The 19,759-nt window shown below is 42.2% G+C and overlaps 1 non-coding gene across 1 annotated transcript; it reads right to left on the bottom strand.

Annotated features, from left to right (window-relative positions):
* Positions 1 to 15,645: 15,645 nt before the first annotated feature.
* On the bottom strand, positions 15,646 to 15,751 carry LOC117134488. Its single transcript, XR_004458673.1, has one exon. It is a non-coding gene; the product is annotated as a small nucleolar RNA R71 (small nucleolar RNA).
* Positions 15,752 to 19,759: the final 4,008 nt, after the last annotated feature.

Raw genomic sequence — 19,759 nt, 5'->3', positions numbered from 1 at the left:
CAATGTGTGACACAGGAGCATCAGTTAGTATCCTCCCTAGGATCATGGCAGACCAGGTTTGTTTGACCATCGAACATTCAATAGAATCCTTCACCTTCGTGGATCTTTCAGAAAAACGATCAGGAGGTATCATAAGAGATCTGGAGGTACAGATTGGCAATGCCCTTGTAACGGTAGAATTTCATGTCCTAGACATCGAGCTTAACTGGAACTCTTCACTTCTGCTTGGAAGATCTTTCCTAGCTACAGTGGGAGCTGCCTGTGACTTGAACAAAAACAAATTGTGTCTGACCCCATCCGACCTAAGAGAAAGGTCATTAATTCTGTGGATTACGGGAAAGAACTTGGCTTCATTGGCGCATGCCATTGTGGAGCGGAGTACAAAACAGAGTACTCGGAATCGATCGACACCCCAACTTTTCCATCGATCGATTCCAATGAGTCAACGGTGACCGATGATCGCAACAACACGTCACTCGACGTAAAGCAGCCGGTTGACCATTTTGCTCCACCTAATCATTGTTACCCACACTTTGCCTTCCACCCTCCAAGCAAGAGAGGACGTGATGATTATTCCATAGGCAGTTGGGCAGACAGTGGTTTCCATGAAAGTTTTGCAGTTGACACTGTAATCACTTCATCTAACGAGGAACATACAGAGGAATACGATGAGGATTATTGGAAAGAACGTGCAATAGAAATGTCTTTGCAAGATGAAAGATTTGAACCACATAAGTTCACCAACACGTTTCCAACATCGTTCGACAAAGGGCACTCCACATCGGTCGATACTCACCCTTGTCCAGCAAAACAACCGCTCACATCGATCGACACCCGTACAAGAACATCGATCGATATTCGCGCCGCAGCGAAAATTCAGGAGCAGGAGAATATTTCCTCTCCAACAAGGTTTAGAGATACCTATATAAAACGTTTTGCACCCCCAAAACCACCTCCACACACCAGAGCAGACGCACAAGCAAAAAAGATGAACACTCTTCCATCTACATCAACAGGAAAATCCATGAAGAGCATTCATCTCAAGAACACAAGTTCTGCAGAAATTACTCTGCCATCGATCGATGCATCTGTACCTACATCGATCGATACTACTCTAAACCCTAATCTTTCTATTTCTAAATTGAATGATAATGCAAACATTGATTACGCTTTTCTAACACCTGATGAATTTGGTATTTTCGGGGATCCAGATGGCAACGCATGTGCAATGGATGGAAGGATCTTACAAGTGTCCAGAGAGGACATACCAGATATCCTTCAAGTAGCCAATGGACCTGACAACCTATTCTCACAGCAATGTGGCACTCCAGATGTCATTCAAACAGATCCAAACAACCACGTAGGAGTCGCCACAACAGAAATCAATCCAGATCTATCACGCCAACCAAAAGGGAAAGCATCGATCAATGGGGCAACTGAGACATCGATCGATAGGGTAATACCAACGTCGATCGATAAAGATGACCCGACGTTGATCGACAGACGTTATGAATTTGGAAACTGCGCTTATGACATGTACGGAGCCAGAAAGTTCACTTGGGAACGAAGGGACGAGTATGGAGTCTACAGAGATGAGTGTGGACACGCACGAGGCGTAGCTGGTGAGATGATACCTGTCACAAAGGACGACATCAGGAAATTACTGGAAAGAGCATCTCTATTTGAAGAGAGCCACATCTGCCTTCCAGAACATGCCACTTCCTTCACACTCACAAGACTTGCACCAGAACTCTACACCAAAGATGAAATCAATGAGATGGTGTTTGGTATTTGTGGAGCTCAGGAAAGACTGGGAGAGGAGCTCAAATCATTGGTAGAAGATACACATCAACCTTTAGATAGAGGCTACAATGAGCTTTTCAGAAATATGGTAGAAATGAGGACAGAAATTGAGAGTTTACGTCAGCAACTTGAGAAGGAAGCAACGACCTCAGCATCGATCGACGCACCACATGCACCATCGATGGACGTCAGTCTTCCTACAGCCCAGATCCCTGCAGAACCGCAATGTTCAGCACAACACAAGGATGAATGGGAAGTCTCATACATCAACACGAGGATAAACGACGTGTACTACCCTCTCAACAACAACGTGGACTGGCTGAACACTAAAATCGAGCTACTACAGCAAGATCTGGACACCATTCGCAAGAAGGACCAACAACCAGCCACATCGATCGATGTATGTACCATCACATCGCTCGACGCTAAGATCTCAGCCATAGATACTAGGCTGCAGACTTACGAAATCATGCATGACCGCTTCAGCACAACACAAGGATGAATATGGAAGTCTCATACATCGACACGAGGATAAACGACGTGTACTACCCTCTCAACAACAACGTGAACTGGCTAAGCACTAAAATCGAGCTACTATAGCAAGATCTGGACACCATTCGCAAGAAGGACCAACAACCAGCCACATCGATCGACGTGTGTAACATCACATCGCTCGACGCTAAGGTCGCAGCCATGAATGAGAGGCTGAGGACTTACGAGGACATGCATGACCGCTTTGTATCACCAGTCATGATAGATTTAAACAAATTGTCTAGTCAAATACTTCATGCCCAAAGGGATATTGATAACATTACTAATCAAAGTTTTTTGCAGGCAAAATCAGCATCGATCGACAGGCTACGAGGGCCTTGGATCGATGGCAAGAATCCTGTGGAGTTACTTCCTTACACAGCAGCAGAGGTTGACAAGATCACATCCAAGATCTACACTGCTATAGACACCATGGACGAACGACTTGACAAACACTGCGATGACATCTACTTTCCATTCGACAACAAAATCAGTGGACTAGACAGCCACGCAGAATGGCTACAGAAAGAAGTCAAAGCCATTCAGAGGCAACTCGCAGCTCCGCACCAGATATCAGCATCGATCGATAGGACGCGAGCGCAATCGCTCGATGGTAAATCGTCGAGATCGACCGATGAACACTTAATCGCATCGATCGATGCAGAGTCTACACCAGCCGGCGAGCAGCTGATACACAAAACGATAGAGTCAATGCAAAAGGAACTGAGAGAACTTTCAGCATACGCCTATGACAACATAGGATGGCACCAGGTCAGCATTGACAACGTTCAAGAAAGGCTACATCACATCTCCAATGTACTTGAAAAGATGGATGACAAATGGACAAGAAATGATGAGGCCACAAGAAGTTTCATTGCATCTTGGTCCAGAATGTGCATAGATGACGTGGATGCTTGTTTTCCAACAAGCAGCTGTTTCTCCACCCAATAGCCAATCACTACCACAGTCAAGATAAATGACTATTAGGTATTTTATTTTGGTTTTATTAGCTAGCGTTTATTTTCTTTCATTTTATTTCTTTCAGATTTAGGAGACCCAATTAGGAGGACCTGAATATCGACCGCCAACGAGACGTCGACATCGCTCGACATAGACAACCACACGACGATCGATGTAACACTTACCCATCGATCGATATCTAATCCGGTCAGATGTATCTTCCTTACTTGTTACATTTCGTACACCATGAACTATTCCATCATAACTCCGGCTGAGTTACACTGGGACAGTATAATTTAAGTCTGGGGGAGATTTACTGATATAATTTATTTTATTCTTATATAAAAGGAATTTTAATAAATTATACATAGCTATTGAAAATATGGACTATAATCTTATATTGATTTAAACTTAAATATCTAACCAATCTTTAGCACCATTTTAGAACTACTGATTGCAGATAGCACTATAGATGCTAAAGCAGATCATACTATCAACTACACACTTGCCTTGAAACGTATGAAGTAACCAAACCTGATTTCCAACACTAAACCTGACATAACTGCTTGTCTTGGGGCTTGGTATACAGGTCTGGAAGGTAACGCCTTGTGTAGATTATTTATCACATTTTCTCTCTCTAAGTTTCGACCCTAGAATAGTTAGTGAGTTCTATTTAAATATATATATATATATATATATATATATATATATAGATCTATTGTTTACTTAGGATGAGTCTGAACATGACTTGGTGGCTAAAACCATTAAGACTTGATTCATAAAGACTCCAATATAAGAGTTCGAAACGGGACTTGGAGGCGGCAATCTTCAAGGCTCGATTTCGCAAAGAACTTTTGGATATATGTCAAAAAGAAGTGAACAGAACTTGGTGGCAACCACCATTAAGTTTTGATTCATGGAAGCCTGTCCAATCTTGGTCACTGATCCTGCAATGGAAGCAGACTTTGACTTAAGAGAGAAATTTAGAGAGAGAGAAACTAGGAACTAACTTTTTCCTTCAGCTCCAGATACCTGTCTGAAATCCTTGCATCCTGTGATCGATACTCCCAAGGTAAAGCATTCACTTTATACTTATGCTAAGAAATGAAATCAGTAGAGGGGATGTCAGACATGAATTTATGAGTTGTGTTATGTTAGAAATGGTTGCTAAGCTAGGATATTGCATAGTGTGCTTTTGTGATTAGGACTTTTTAAATGTGGTTGCAAAATTGCTGAGAAAAGATTTCTATGTTTTTAAAATCTAAAGTTCCCAAATATTTTCAAACCTCTTTCAGAGAGACTGCCTGTATGTTTTGCTTGAGGACAAGTAAAAGGGTAAGTCTGGAGGAGTTGATATACCTTGGATTTGACCCATTTTTATCCATGGTATATTATTATTTTACTATATATATATCTATGTTTTCTACTCTTCTAGGTATGTTTTCAGGTTCAGGTGCATTTCGGAGTAAAGCTATGACTTTAGGGCATTTTGGAGCTTAAAAGACATTTCCCCCGAGCTGACCACATAGAGGTCGACGAGAGGAAGAACAATCGATCGATGCGCATCAGTGCTGTCGATCGATACCAGGAGATGCCTCGACAGATGAAGATTAACATCGATCGATATACACAAGTACCATCGATCGTTGTCGAGACATCAGACACACGACATTTTGGATCCAGCGGACTTAAAACCCAAGGCCAAGCCAAATTACGAAAAGGCCCTAACGAGTTTTTAACCTAGTAGATTATATACTGCCTAAGTGTTTTGACGGCAAAGAGAGCTTTTTGTTACAGTTTCACGTTGAGAGAGAGAGAAGAGAGTTTTGGAGAGAAGATCACTTGTGATTGAAACTCCTTGTTTTCATTTCTTTTCATCTATACTATGAGTTTCTATTTCTTCATTGTTATGAATTGCTTTGCTATGTCTGAGTAGTTCAATTATTAGATCCAGGGTTCAGATAGGTTTGTGGGATTAGCCCCAAACTATAGATCTGCCTTGTTGTGATATTCATGATAGATTTGTATTCATTGCTTGTTTTAGCCTAGCTAACTAGAACTTGATCATAGGATTTCATACTCAAGCACCCTTGTTATCCCATTCTGACATATATTAATCATATTAGGACTGCTAGAGAGGGCTAACCGCCAATTTAGTATCTTAATAGGGCATATCATACTCGCGCATAGGCCTGGCTAGAACCCGTCGATCGATGTCCTCAACTGACTATCGATCGACGTTGGCAAAGGTGTATTGGTCGACGTCCCAATAGGACCTTCGATCGACACTCTCTCGTTGTCGACATACTAACCGTTGAGACACGAGATCTAGCCTGTTAACCAGTGAAACATGCGACAGCTGATCACTGAGTTAAGCGATTGAGCTCTAACATATCATGCATGCAACAAATAGGCATCTATAGGTATTATAATCTCCAACACCTGAATAGTGGCCCTGCATCTAATATTATTTCCAACCAAGTTACATTTATTATTTACTTTGCTTGTTACTATTGCTATTTCATTTAAACATTTACAACTCTTAGAATTAATAAACACTAGATTTAATTGTTTTCTAGCTCTTTGTGGATTCGATCCCTAAGTACTACATCTGAACCTCTTTTGATGAGAGTAATACTCCTTAGGGTAATTTGAGTAGTATCAACAAGCTTAGTACTACCTTAAATGGCCGAGGCTTCAGGTATGATTGCACTTCTTGTGTATGTTGATGATATTATTATCACATGAAGTGATAAGGAAGGTATCATAGCAACCAAGGAGTTTCTTAAATCCATGTTTGAGATTAAAGACTTGGGAGAAATGAAATACTTTCTTGGAATTGAGATATGTAGATCCAAGGAAGGTTTATTCATGTCCCAAAGGAAGTATACACTTGATCTTTTGAAAGGTGCAGGTGCTTATGGAGGCAAGACAGCAAGAATGCCTATGGAGGACGGTTACAAAGTCCCAAGAGAGGGGGAGATTGAAGACAACAAACCATATTAGGATCCTAAACTCTATAGAAAACTAGTTGGCAAATTGATTTATCTTACCATTACAAGATCTGACATTTGTTTTGCTGTGAATCATGTGAGCCAACACATGCAAGTGCCTAAGGAGCATCATTGGCGCATAGTGGAGAGGATCTTGATGTATCGCAATGGCTCACCAGATCAAGGAGTATGGACGGGCTGCAATGGAAGCACTGAAGTGGTTAGGTACTGTGATGCGGATTGGGCTGGTGATAGGGCTGACAGAAGATGAACAACCGGCTATTGCACATTTATTGGAGGCAACTTGGTTACTTAGAAAAGCAAGAAGCAGATGGTGGTGTCTTGTTCAAGTGCAGAAGCTGAATATAGAGCTATGCTGAAGCTTACAAACAAGCTAGTATGGATCAAGGGCATCTTGAAGCATTTGGAGATTGATCAAGCCACACCAATGACCATGCATTGTGATAACCAAGCCGCCATCCACATTGCTTCCAACTCGGTGTTCCATGAGAGGACAAAGCACATTGAGGTTGATTGCCACAAGGTGAGGCAGATGATTGTCCTAGGAGTCATCTTGCCATCGTACACTAGGAGTAAAGATCAGTTGGCTGATGTGTTCACTAACGCAGCAAGACAAAAGACTATGGAGTCCATTCACATCAGATTGGGACTCATAGATCTTGGGAAGAGAAGGAGCTAATCCCCTTAGCTATGAGGTCTTTACTCTTTTTCCATCTTCAAGATTTTGTCTCAATGGGTTTTTCTTGGTGAGGTTTTTAATGAGGAAGATCTCAGGGCTATGCAAGCCAAGGCTTTCACAAAGCTAAGCTTGAGGGGGAGTGTTGTGATGAGATCCGTATATGAGCAAAAGAAACATGAGGAACTAAGATAGATGGAGAAAGGATGAGCTTAGGGAGTTGGGGCGAGCTAAGGCGAGCCATCCGTACCAGGCCGTACAAGAAGGGCGAGGTAACTCGACCATGGTGAAACAAAGTTACCCGAGTAACTTTGTATGATGAGAAGATGCTTTAAGCACTTAGCTAAGGAGATCAGACTGTTGGGAAAGGAAGGGGAGCGTGTGTGACAGCCTGTCATGGGCTGGAAAGGATAAGGCATAAAGCAAAGATGCCTCACACACGCGGCAACTCCCATTGGACAGATTCAAAAGCATTCCTCCCTTATCCATTGACTTCACATGCTTGTTCCATTTGTATCTGAAAACCCTAGTGTCTTCTCCTTACTATATATTGTATCCTAATCTCATTAATGAAAGTTAGACAGTTCTAAACAATTAATCTCTCCATACATTTCACAATGATTCTCCATTAGTCTCTTAATCTCTCATTCTATCTCAATCTACTCTAATCTCTTTTCTATTCTCATCTAAACTCAGATTATCCATTACAATACTCAAAAGTCATAGTTCCAGCTCTTTGATCTAATAAAACGTCTCTTCCTACTTTCTTACTTACAAATCAATACGAATATCATTCTTGTCCATCGTTCCGTGGTACTCACAAAGATCCTACAAAAGAAATCTCCTAACAGTTTGTCGCTAGAAGGAGGGGAGTAATCTAAACTACGTGATAATGGTTGTGGACGAGCAGGAAGAGCTACCCGAAGCTACCCAAAGAGAAGTCGAACTTCAGAGGCAAATCGATGGTCTGCAAAGTCAAGTAACCAAGTTGCATAAAACTCGGGAGGAAGCTAATCCCGAGCTCTCCTCGGAATTCCAGAGCTTAGCTTGAAGTAGAAACTCAACGAACACTCCAATCAACTAGAGCAGAGCGCCGAGAAGCTCAGCCAGCTCGAATCGGAGAATCTTAACCTCCGTGACGAGAACCCAGCCCTCAACATGGCGAGTAATAAGAAGGGTCGATTCCGAGCTCAGGTCCGCCCTATGCCGACTCTGGAGACACCCAACTCTGGAACGGTGCGAATCTCCCTCCTATGGCGTCGAGAGGAGATGCGTCTACGCGCGATAAGGCTAAGAACGCCCAGACCTACGACAAGGAAGATAGCGACTCTGAGCCGGAACCCGATAAGGAAGCACCTGATGGAGCAACGAAAGTGGAGTCTCCCATGGTCGCTTACCTGGAACAAATGTTCTCCAAGGGGCTCGATGCAATGCAGTCCATGGTAGAGAGTCTCCCATGAGTAGCTCCCCCCATTCGGAAAAGCAAACCTGACTCATATGCCGATACTTCTTTCACGGATGAGATCACTTTGATCAAGATGCCCGGGAAGTTCTACATCCCCAGCATAAAGGCGTATGACGACACCACTTATCAGGACGACCACGTCGCCCAATACAGACAAAGGATGCTCGCCGTAGCACTCCCAAAGGGGTCGTGCGAAGTTACCATATGCAAAGGGTTTGGCTCCATCCTGGCCGGACCCGCTCTGCAATGGTATATCAACCTACCCTCCAGGCCCATAGCCTTCCTCGCGGTTCTCAGCGATAAATTCGTGAAACAATTCACCAGCAGCAGGGACCTGGAGAAAACCTCTAATGGCCTCTACGAAATCCTCCAACACTGGGCGGAACCTCTGCGAGGCTACATAGCCCGCTTTAATCAAGAGAAGGTGGCTATTCCCGAATCAGCATTCCCACTGCTATCTCTGCCTTCAAGAGAGGCCTGCTCCCCAACGGAGACCTCTATAAGGAGTTAACCAAATACCAGTGCAAAACCATATAAGGCGTCCTATCTCGAGCCTAGGCGCAGGTAAAATGGGAGGAAGATGTCGCCAGCCGCGCTAAGACGCAACAAAAACAAGATCCCAAGACGATAAGACCAGACTGAACCAAGCGAGACGAGAAACCCTCTCAAAGACCAGCCAGGGACTCCGAAAATCAAAACCGGGGCAGATACCAGAACCGGCCTATCGAGAAGGCAGAAGGGATGGCAGTGTCCAAGTGGCCAGACATCTCTCACCTCTCCGTCTCAAGGCCGGAGCTGATCAATGTTCTAAGGAAGATGGGCCAACAGGCCAAGTGGCCTTAGAAGATGAAAGCACCCGACTCAAATTACTCTAAGGGGTGATTTATACTCTCTCAAATAAGAGGTCGAGTTGTAGTACTTAGGGATCGAATTCACAGGGAGCTAGGGAACCTAAGAAATCTAATATAATATGTTAAGCATGATGTTTTAATGATTTAAATGTAAATTGCAGTTTTTATCAAGCAAGTGTTTGCTCAATTGATTGGTTGAGGTTTTCGTGTTTAAAAGGAAATAGCTAGACTTAGGATTTTTATTTAGAAAACTTGGGATTATAATCATACAGATGCCTAATGAGTTGCATGCATGATAATGTAAAGCTCAACTACTTAGTCAATAAGTCTATCAGCTTTCGCATGTTTGGACTTGTCTATTAACTAGATCTAATGATCTCAACTATCGTTTGTCGATCAATAAGAAAGTGTCGATCGATGATCCTATAGGGATATTGATCGATAAACCTTTTTCTCCGTCGATCGATTATTCAATAATGATATCGATCAACGCGCTTCTAGTTAAGCTTTATGCGCGGGTTGAATGATAGCTTACTAAGCTCACTAGATCAGCTCTCGCCTTACTCATAGCAAGAAATTTAGCTCAGTTAGAATGTTTTCAGGATGGGAATGAATCTCTCGCTTTTATCTATCAATCCTAGGGCAAGTTCTAGGTAGCTAATCTAGAAACATGCATTAATGAATAATCCTAATGACAATTACCACAACTCATCAATCTATAGTTGGGGCTAATCCCTCATAACCTATTTAAGCCCTAAATCTAACAGTGAAACTACTCAGACATGGCCAAGCAATTCATAACAGCAATTAAGTAAGAAAACATCATTAGAATAATAATTAGATATTAATAGAGTTCCAATCACAAATTAAAACGTTGGATATTCTCTCCAATCTATCACAATCCTAAAACCTTTTGCTGAAAGTAATAAAATTAAAAACAAAGAAAATCACACTTTGCTTCTAGCACGGTGGCAAAGCTTATATAATTAGGTTAAAACTCGTCACAGGTAATCTTGTAAATTGATGAAGACTTGGGCTTCAAGTCGGCTGTGACCAAACGGGCTTTCTGCGTGCTTCGCTGTTGATCGATGTCAAGACAGGAACATTGATCGATTATTCCTCTTCAATATCAACCGATGGTCGAGCTCGATGGTCATCTCGGGTGCTTGCTCCAAATATCTCCAAAATCATCACTTATCTCCAAATAACTTTTGATCCTATAAAAATTCTAAATAGACTTTATAATATAATAATTAGTAGTTAAAACACTTAGACCATCTCCAACCCACCTCTATTTTTATCTCTATATTTTCCTCTAAAATAGAGAAACTCTATTATAGAGGTGGATTTGCTCCAATGTATGCCTCTATAATAGAGTTCCTCTATTTATAGGGGAATATATAGAGATTTGCTATTTTCATCTCTAAATATAGAGGTAAAAAGTAAGATTTCTCTATATTTTCCTCTAAAATAGAGGAACTCTATTATATAGGCATACATTGGAGCAAATCCACCTCTATAATAGAGATCTCTATTTTAGAAGAAAATATAGAGATATACATTGGAGATGCTCTTATAAACCATGGATAAAGTGGGTCACATCTATCGTCTATCAACTCTCTGGTAGACCATGGATTATATCCACTTTCACCATAGTCTATAAGTGTTTTAATATATATTTACTACTATATAGAGTCTATTTAGAGTATTTACAGGTTAAGGTACGTTCTAGAGAAATATGGTGATTTTGGAGTTTTTTAAGGTGCAGAACTGAACAGACGTGTCAAATGTATAGCTATGTATGAAGACCTTCCCAACTTTATATTGAGCCCTTCTTTTGACACAAGACAGCGCTTTGAGTTAGCTTTCCAATGCCACTTGTTTGAGGTCAATCAGCATCCTGTAGCACACGTTATGCCCGTTTTACTGAGGTGTGGTCAGTCTGCCTCACGAGAAGAAACTGTCTAGAAGAGGAACGTATGTCGATCGATGCAGAACTCTTGACATCGATCGATATGGATGCCAGAACGTGGGCCAAGCATATTTGAAGACTGTTTGAAGCCCAGAAGCAACCCCAAATTACAAGAATACCCTTTGATGACCAAAAATTCTATTTATGTTATTTCTAAGCCATTGTTGACGGTTACACGCTATCTACGCATTTTATTATTATTGATTGCTCTTAGTTAGGAGAGAAGGGAGGAAATCCTTGAGAGTGGTCTTGAAACTCCATTCGTTTTATCGTTGATTTCTATTATATTATTATTCAGACTATGATTTCTATTATTGCTTCCATGTCTGAGTAATTCTCTTTTTGACCTATATCCTATGATTATTTGTGAAGCAAGCCTTAATGGTTGTAGCCACCAAGTCCTGTTCGAATTCCTTCCTAATAAATCTCTAATAAATATATATAATAAATATATATATATATATATATATATTTTTTTTTTATTTATCTATCTATCTATAATTCGAAAATAGAGAGAGAAAGGATGATAAATCTATCTACACAAGGCTTTACCTTCCAAACTTGTTTGAAGAATACGATCCCATGTATACCAAGCCCCAAGACAAGCAGTTGTGTCAAGTTTAGTGTTGGAAGTCAACTTTGGTTCCTTCAAACAATCTCAGCAAGTGTGAATAGTTGACAGGTTGATATACTTTAGTATCTTTAGTACTATCTGCAATCAGTAAGTCTAGAATAGTGCTAAAGAGTGATTAGATAACGAGCAAAAATCTAAAAGTTTATTATCCCCGTCTTGACTCAATAAAAACTTTTTGAAAAACGTTTTAATAAGACTCATATATAAATTACTATCAGTAAATTGTTGGGGTCGAAAACAGTTACGACGAAGTTAACATCCAAATCTCCGCAAAATACAATTATTAGTATCTATCCGCTACAAACTGTGTTTGGTCGGAAGAAAGTCGCGACATATGTTCACGAGATAAAACTTTGTTCAAATCCCGTTGGGATCAAACAGAACCTGTCTCAAGGTAACGGAAACGTATCTAACCCAGCCACGGACAGGTTCGAATATGACGATCGGAACACGGACAAACCAAGTTCAGTCACTACGCAACTACCGCACATGCACACTGCTCGGTCGCTACGTAGCGGCCGAGCGTGCGTTCCGTTCGGTTGCTACGTAGCAACCGAGCTCTTCCGAAACGACGATACGACATGAATCCGTGCATTCTCGCCTATCCTTCGATGCTATCTCCCGAAGACCGTAGCTAACCCGTTTCATGTTTTCCGCCAGTCGAAGTCATCAATCAAACTTTGCGATAAAAACCGCGAAAAGTTCGTTTTTATCGAAAGAAGTCGTAATAAACGCTTCGAGTCGAAAGACGGCCCAAAGGGACCTAAGACATGACTCGAAGCCCACCTTATGATTTCCTAACCAGCAGCCCATAAACCGTGGGATGGTTTACGCTTGGTTCGCAAGGAAAGATAAATGTCAAGTTTCCGTGGATAAATACGAAATTTTGAAGATAATTACAAAGATCGGGAAAAATGAAATATCTCGCCGACAGCTCTCGTGGCCCAGGCTCTTACCTTGTTGTAACGCTCAAACGAGAATTTGGAATAAGATCTACTGTGCTCTCTTTTTACGATTTCTTATACTTTATCGTCTTTATTTCGTGTTCTGATTGCTTGGCGTGTGGCAATAGCAGATATCCGGGACCTCTGGGAAACTAGGGTTCTCCTACTTTCCTTATTTATACAGAAATCGACAGTACGAATTTCGGTTCCCACATAAACCTCCCCCCAGACTTAAACTACACTGTCCCCAGATTAAATTCAGTCGGAGTTATGGTGAGAACTAAATCATAAAGACTCAATGTTACAAGTGAGAACGATATACCATACCGGAATGGATGTCGACCGATGTAAGGATGTTGATATCGGTCACGGCAGGTAAGGCAGTGTCGATCGATGTCGACAGTTTCTCGTCGGTCGATACTCACGGCTATCATCTACTCGGATCTTTCTTTTTTTTTTTAATATGACCTGCCATAATTAAAAACCAACATAAATTGTATATTAATAAAAACTAAATAAATATTACCTAATAGTGGGTTGCCTCCTTCTCAGGGCTTTGTTATAGTCATTTAGCTTGACTTAGGAGGTGATTGGGCTAGTTGTGTTGAAAACTGGATATTTCTGGAAAACAAGTGTCCATCTTATCTCTGCGCTTGTTGAACCATGTACCAGTGAAGTCTCTCATTGCTTCATACCCTCTGCGCAGTTTTTTCTTCATTGTTGCAGTTGTGTTTTCCGTCCTCTGCAATCTATCTTCAAGACTCTCATGGTTGAACTGATGTCTTCTAAGTGTGGTGTAAGTGTCAGCTGAGGTCTCCTCTCCATGGTAATGTGTGTCAGACATGTCTAATTTCATTTTTGGTACTAGCCGGCCTTGGTTTGCAGCTTCGTCGGCCGATGTCTGTCTATGAATATCGGTCGTTATGTTGTTGCATCTGTCGATCGATGCAGATGCTTCTGATCGACGGGCAATGAAACCCTGAGTTTCCACCAATTCCCCTTGTGTAGCTTTAATCTTGGAAGTCAAAGCACTAATACTAAGATCCATTGGGAAATAGATGTCATCACATTTCCCATCAAGCCTCTCTTCTGTAGTGTCCAGAGCTCTGTAGATCTCTTCTACCAACTGATCTATCTCTTCTATGGAGTTAAAATCTTGTGGAAACTTCATCAGAGGTGAGTGTGGTGGATTGTTGTCGATCGATGCTGGTAAGCGATGGTCGACCGATGTTGTTAAGGGATTATCGATAGATGCATGTTGTCTTCTGTCGATCGTTGTATGGCGAGAAGCGTCACTCGCTTGCTGAATTGTGGCTATGTCTTGCCTCATCTCTTCCATGCATGTAGTTAACCAACCGATGGTATCTTTCAGTGGATGGTGGACACCATCAAGCTTCATCTGGAAATTACTGTTATACTTCTTTTGGGCTCCATAGACTCCATAGAACATCTCATTGATCTCGTCCTTGGTGTAGATCTCTTGTACCAGCTTGGTCTGTGTGAATGAGCTAGCATGTTCAGGAAGACATATGTAGCTTGGCTCATCTCTCGAAGCTCTTTCCATTAGCTTTCTGATCTCCTCCTTGGACACACTGATGATGTGCCCATCCATATCTCTTGCACATCCCTGATCATCTCTGTAGATTCCATACTCGTCCTTGTCTTCCCATTAGATTTTTTTGGCTCCAAAAAGGTCAAAGGTGCTCCTGCCGAATTCTAGACGTCTATCGATCAATGTTGGCATGTTAACATCGAACGGTTTCTTCTTGGCTCTGTCGATCGATGCATGTATCTCTCTGTCGATTGCTGCTAGTCTATCTGCTTCACTGATTCGGCTGGAGCTTGTTCCTTTTCAAGAAGCTTCTGCAAGAAGTGAATCTGTTTCCACTTGTTCCTGAATCTCTGGTCTTAGAGGAAAAAATTTGTAGACTATAATTCCTTTCTTTCTGTATTCTTCATCATACAAATCATCAGGGGTCTCAGGTGGTGCATTGATATACCTTGGATTTGACCCATTTTAATCCACGGTATATTATTATTTTACTATATATATATCTATGTTTTCTACTCTTCTAGGTATGTTTTCAGGTTCAGGTGCATTTCGGAGTAAAGCTATGACTTTGGAGCATTTTGGAACATAAAGGACATTTCACCCGAGCTGACCACTTAGAGGTCGACGAGAGGAAGAATAATCGATCGATGCGCATCAGTGCTGACGATCGTCGAGACACCAGATGCGACATTTTGGATTCAGCAGACTTAAAAACCAAGGCCAAGCCAAATTACCAAAATGGCCTGACGAGTTTTTAACCTAGTAGAATATATACTGCAATTGTTTTTGACGGCAGGAGAGCTTTTCTTTTCTAGACCTAGTTTTTTTACAAGTTTCATTTGGGAGAGAAGATCACTTGTGATCGGAACTCCTTGTTTCTATTTCCTTTTCATCTATTCTATGAATTCTTAATTCTCTATTGATATGAATTGCTTTGCTATGTGTGAGTAGTTCAACTGTCTCAAGCTGAAGCCTCAATACTACACTCTCGTGTCGCAGATACCCTACTCTAGGTTACCGCACGAGCATCCTATGAACCATTTGGAACGGTTCGAGGATCTAATCGCTGCCATTCGGATGGAAGGAGTCCCCGAAGATTACCTGCTGTGCAAGCTCTTCAGATACACGCTGAATGGAGAAGTGATGCACTGGCTTAGGCAGCAACCCACAGGATCTTTAACATCCTGGAGCGACATCAAGAATGCTTTCTTACGAAACTTCTTCGATGAGGCGCGCGCTGAAGAACTTCGGAACAAAATTTCCACATTCTCGCAGAAGGCTGGAGAGTCTTTCAAAGATGCATGGATTACATTTAAGTTCTTCCAGCGAGACTGTCCACACCACGGATTTAACGAAGCGCAGCTGCTAAGCACTTTCTTCCGAGGTCTCGCCTTACAGTATCAAATGGCCCTTGATACGGCGAGTGAAGGAAACTTCACTACTCGGAATCCGTTGGAAGCTGTGAGACTTATCGAAAACCTTGCTAACAGCAGCAGCACCAAAAACACTGACTCTGAACGGAAGAAGTCTGTAGCCTCTATCGGGAAGGAACAGATGGACGAAGTAAGAGCTAAGTTAGATGTGGTGCACGAGCTTCTTAGGAAGCAAGTTTGTTCAGCTGAAGGAGAAGTAGCAGATACAGAAGGAGAAGAAGATGTGAACTACATCGGAGGTACCAGATTTCAAAAATTTGGAAACCAGGGCGGAAACAGAAACTTCTTTGGAAATGGCCAAAGAAGTAACCAGAGTTCACAATTTCAAAAACCCTTCAACAACAGCAAGATCAAAGAAAAGCAAGATCGAAGAAATGCTTGATCGAGTACTGTTGGGACAACAACAAATAACCGTGGATTTCAACGGTAAGATAGACTCTGCCTACAACAATCTGAACACCAAAATCGAGACCTTAGGGACTCATGTGAGAAAACCTAAACCCAAGTAATTCAGACGGGCGAGACTATAAAGAGGCAAGAAGCTTTCGCTAGAGAGGCAGGAGCCGACAAAGGGAAACACCACGTAAATGCCATCATAGATGATGAATTCTGGCAAGTAGTGAGAAATGAAAACCTTGAGGAAGGAGATTTCGAAATCGAAAACTCCATGAGTCTCGGCGGATATCAATGGTGTCGACCGATGTTGATGAACTCGCATCGATCGATAGACCATGATGAAGATCGATGGACGGATTACTCCAGTCATCGATCGACGTCGTCTGCCAAATCGACTGATTGCAATGCGGTTCGAATTCTAACTCATGAAGAATTCGCAGCTAAGCATCCTCACCCACTCTCCCCTTTCTATGAAAAAATTGATCGATCGGTTGAGCCAACCATCGATCGACAGAGTGAGTCCGACGTCGATCGTCACAACACACCTCCCATCGATCGACAGGCACCTCTGACATACCGAGTGCGGTTACCCTCAATCGATAATGATTACATCAATGCACTCAGACCACCACCTAAACCATTAGCAAACCCACCCGAACCAAAACCCAACCCTTTAAATATTTCTCCAGAATCAGTTCAAGAAGAACAAGAATCTGACGGGAGAAGGTTAAGGAACAGAAAAGAGAAGATTCCTAAAAACCTTTAGAGGGAAGCTAACGATAAGGAGATGGATGGTTTCACTAAACGAGTCCTCAGAATCCCAATCGAAAAACCTTTTGATGAAGCTTACTTCACACACCGGTTGTGGATGTTCTTCGGAGAAACAAAGGTAACTGAGGAGGCCATTAGGAGAATGTTTCATCAAGTCAGAGAGAAGATGAAACACATGATCACATTGACGAAGAAGAGTGATCCTGGGAAGTTTGCAATACCATGTGTAGTAAGGGGTGTTGAATTTCCCCATTCGATGTGTGACACAGGAGCATCAGTTAGTATCCTCCCTAGGATCATGGCAGACCAGCTTGGTTTGACCATCGAACCCTCAACGGAATCCTTCACCTTCGTGGATCTTTTAGAGAAACGATCAGGAGGTATCATAAGAGATCTGGAGGTACTGATTGGTAATGTCCTTGTCCCTGTAGATTTTCATGTCTTAGACATCGAGCTTAACTTGAACTCTTCACTTCTGCTTGGAAGATCTTTCCTAGCTACAGTAGGAGCTGTATGTGACATGAACAAAAACAAATTGTGTCTAACGCTCATAGACCCAAACATCCACTACGACCCCATCCGACCTAAGAGAAAGGTAATTAATTCTGTGGATTATGGGAAAGAACTTGGCTTCATTGGCGCATGCCATTGTGGAGCAGGGTATGAATCGGAGTACAAAACAGAGTACTCAGAATCGATCGACACCCCAACATTTCCATCGATCGATTCCAATGAGTCAACGGTGACCGCTAACCGCAACAACACGTCCCTCGATGTAATGCACCCAGTTGACCATTTCGCTTCACCTAATCATTGTTACCAACATTTTGCCTTCCAACCTCCAACCAGGAGAGGACATGATGATTATTCCATAGGCACTTGGGCAGACAGTGGTTTCCATGAAAGTTTTGCAGTTGACACTGTAATTACTTCACCTCATGAGGAACATACCGAGGAATACGATGAGGATTACTGGAAAGAACGTGCAATAGAAATGTGTTTGCAAGATGAAAGACTTGAAACACATAAGTTCACCAACACGTTTCCAACATCAATCGACGCTGTGCACTCCACATCGGTCGATTCCCACCCTCGTCCAGCAAAACAACCGCTCACATCGATCGACACCCCGAAAGGAACATCGATAGATATTCGCGCCGCAGTGAAAATTCAGGAGCAGGAGAATATTCCCTCCCTAACTAGGTTTACAGATACCTATATAAATAGTTTTGCACCTCTGAAACCACCTACACAAATCAGAGCAAACACACAAGCAAATAAGATGAACACTCTTCCTTCTACATCAACAGAAAAATCCATGAAGAGCAATCATCTCAAGAACACAAGTTCTGCAGAAATTACTCTGCCATCGATCGATGTAACTGTATCTACATTGATCGATACTACTCTAAACCCTAATCTCTCTATTTCTAAAATGAATAATTATGCAAACATTGATTACGGTTTTCTAACACCTGATGAATTTGGTATTTTCAGCGACCCAGATGGCAATGCACGTGCAATGGATGGAAGGATTTTACAAGTGTCCAGAGAGGACATAGCAGACATCCTTCAAGTAGCTAATGGACCTGACAACCTATTCTCACAGCAACGTGGCACTCCAGACGTCATTCTAACAGATCCTAACAACCACGCAGGAGTCGCCACAACAGAGACCAACCCAGATCTATCACGCCAACCAAAAGGGCAAGCATCGATCGACGGTACAACGCATAAATTGATCGACAGGGTAACACCAACGTCGATCGATATGGATGAACCGACGTCGATCGATAGACGGTATGAATGTAGGAACCGCGCTTTCGACATGTATGGAGCCAGAAAGTTCACTTGGGAACAAAGGGACGAGTATGGAGACTACAGAGATGAGCGTGGACACGCACGAAGCGCAGCTGGTGAGATGATACCTGTCACAAAGGACAACATCAGGAAAATACTGAAGAGAGCATCTCTTTTTGAAGAGAGCCACATCTGTATTCCAGAACATGCCACATCCTTCACACTCACGAGACTGGCACCATAACTCTACACCAAAGAAGAAATCGATGAGATGGTGTTTGGAATTTGGGGAGCTCAGGAGAAACTGGGAGAGGAGCTCAAAACATTGGTGGAAGATACACATCAGCCTTTGGATAGAGGCTACAATGAGCTTTTCAGATGTATGGCAGAAATGAGGACAGAAATTGAGAGTTTACGTCAGCAACTTGAGAAGGAAGCTACGACCTCAGCATCGATCGACGCACCACGTGCAACATCGATCGACGTCAGTCTTCCTACAGCTCAGATCCCTGCAGAACCGCGATGTTCAACACAACACAGGGATGAATGGGAAATCTCATACATCGACACGAGGATAAACGACGTTTACTGCCCTCTCAACAACAACGTGGACTGGCTAAGCACTAAAATCGAGCTACTACAGCAAGATCTGGACACCATTCGCAAGAAGGACCAACAACCAGCCACATCGATCGACATGTTTACCTTCACATCGCTCGACGCCAAAGTCTCAGCCATGAATGAGAGGCTGAGGACTTACGAGGATATGCATGACCGTTTTATATCACCAGTCATGATAGATTTAAACAAATTGTCTAGTCAATTACTTCATGCCCAAAAGGATATTGAGAACATTACTAATCAAAGTTTTTTGCAGGTAAAATCAGCATCGATCGACAGGCTATGAGGACCCTGGATCGATGGCAAGAAACCTGTGGAGTTACTTCCTTACACAGC

The sequence above is a fragment of the Brassica rapa genome, chromosome A05 (assembly GCF_000309985.2).
Source record: "Brassica rapa cultivar Chiifu-401-42 chromosome A05, CAAS_Brap_v3.01, whole genome shotgun sequence".
Taxonomy (NCBI): domain Eukaryota; kingdom Viridiplantae; phylum Streptophyta; class Magnoliopsida; order Brassicales; family Brassicaceae; genus Brassica; species Brassica rapa.
This window is presented reverse-complemented; position numbering and strand designations above follow the sequence as displayed.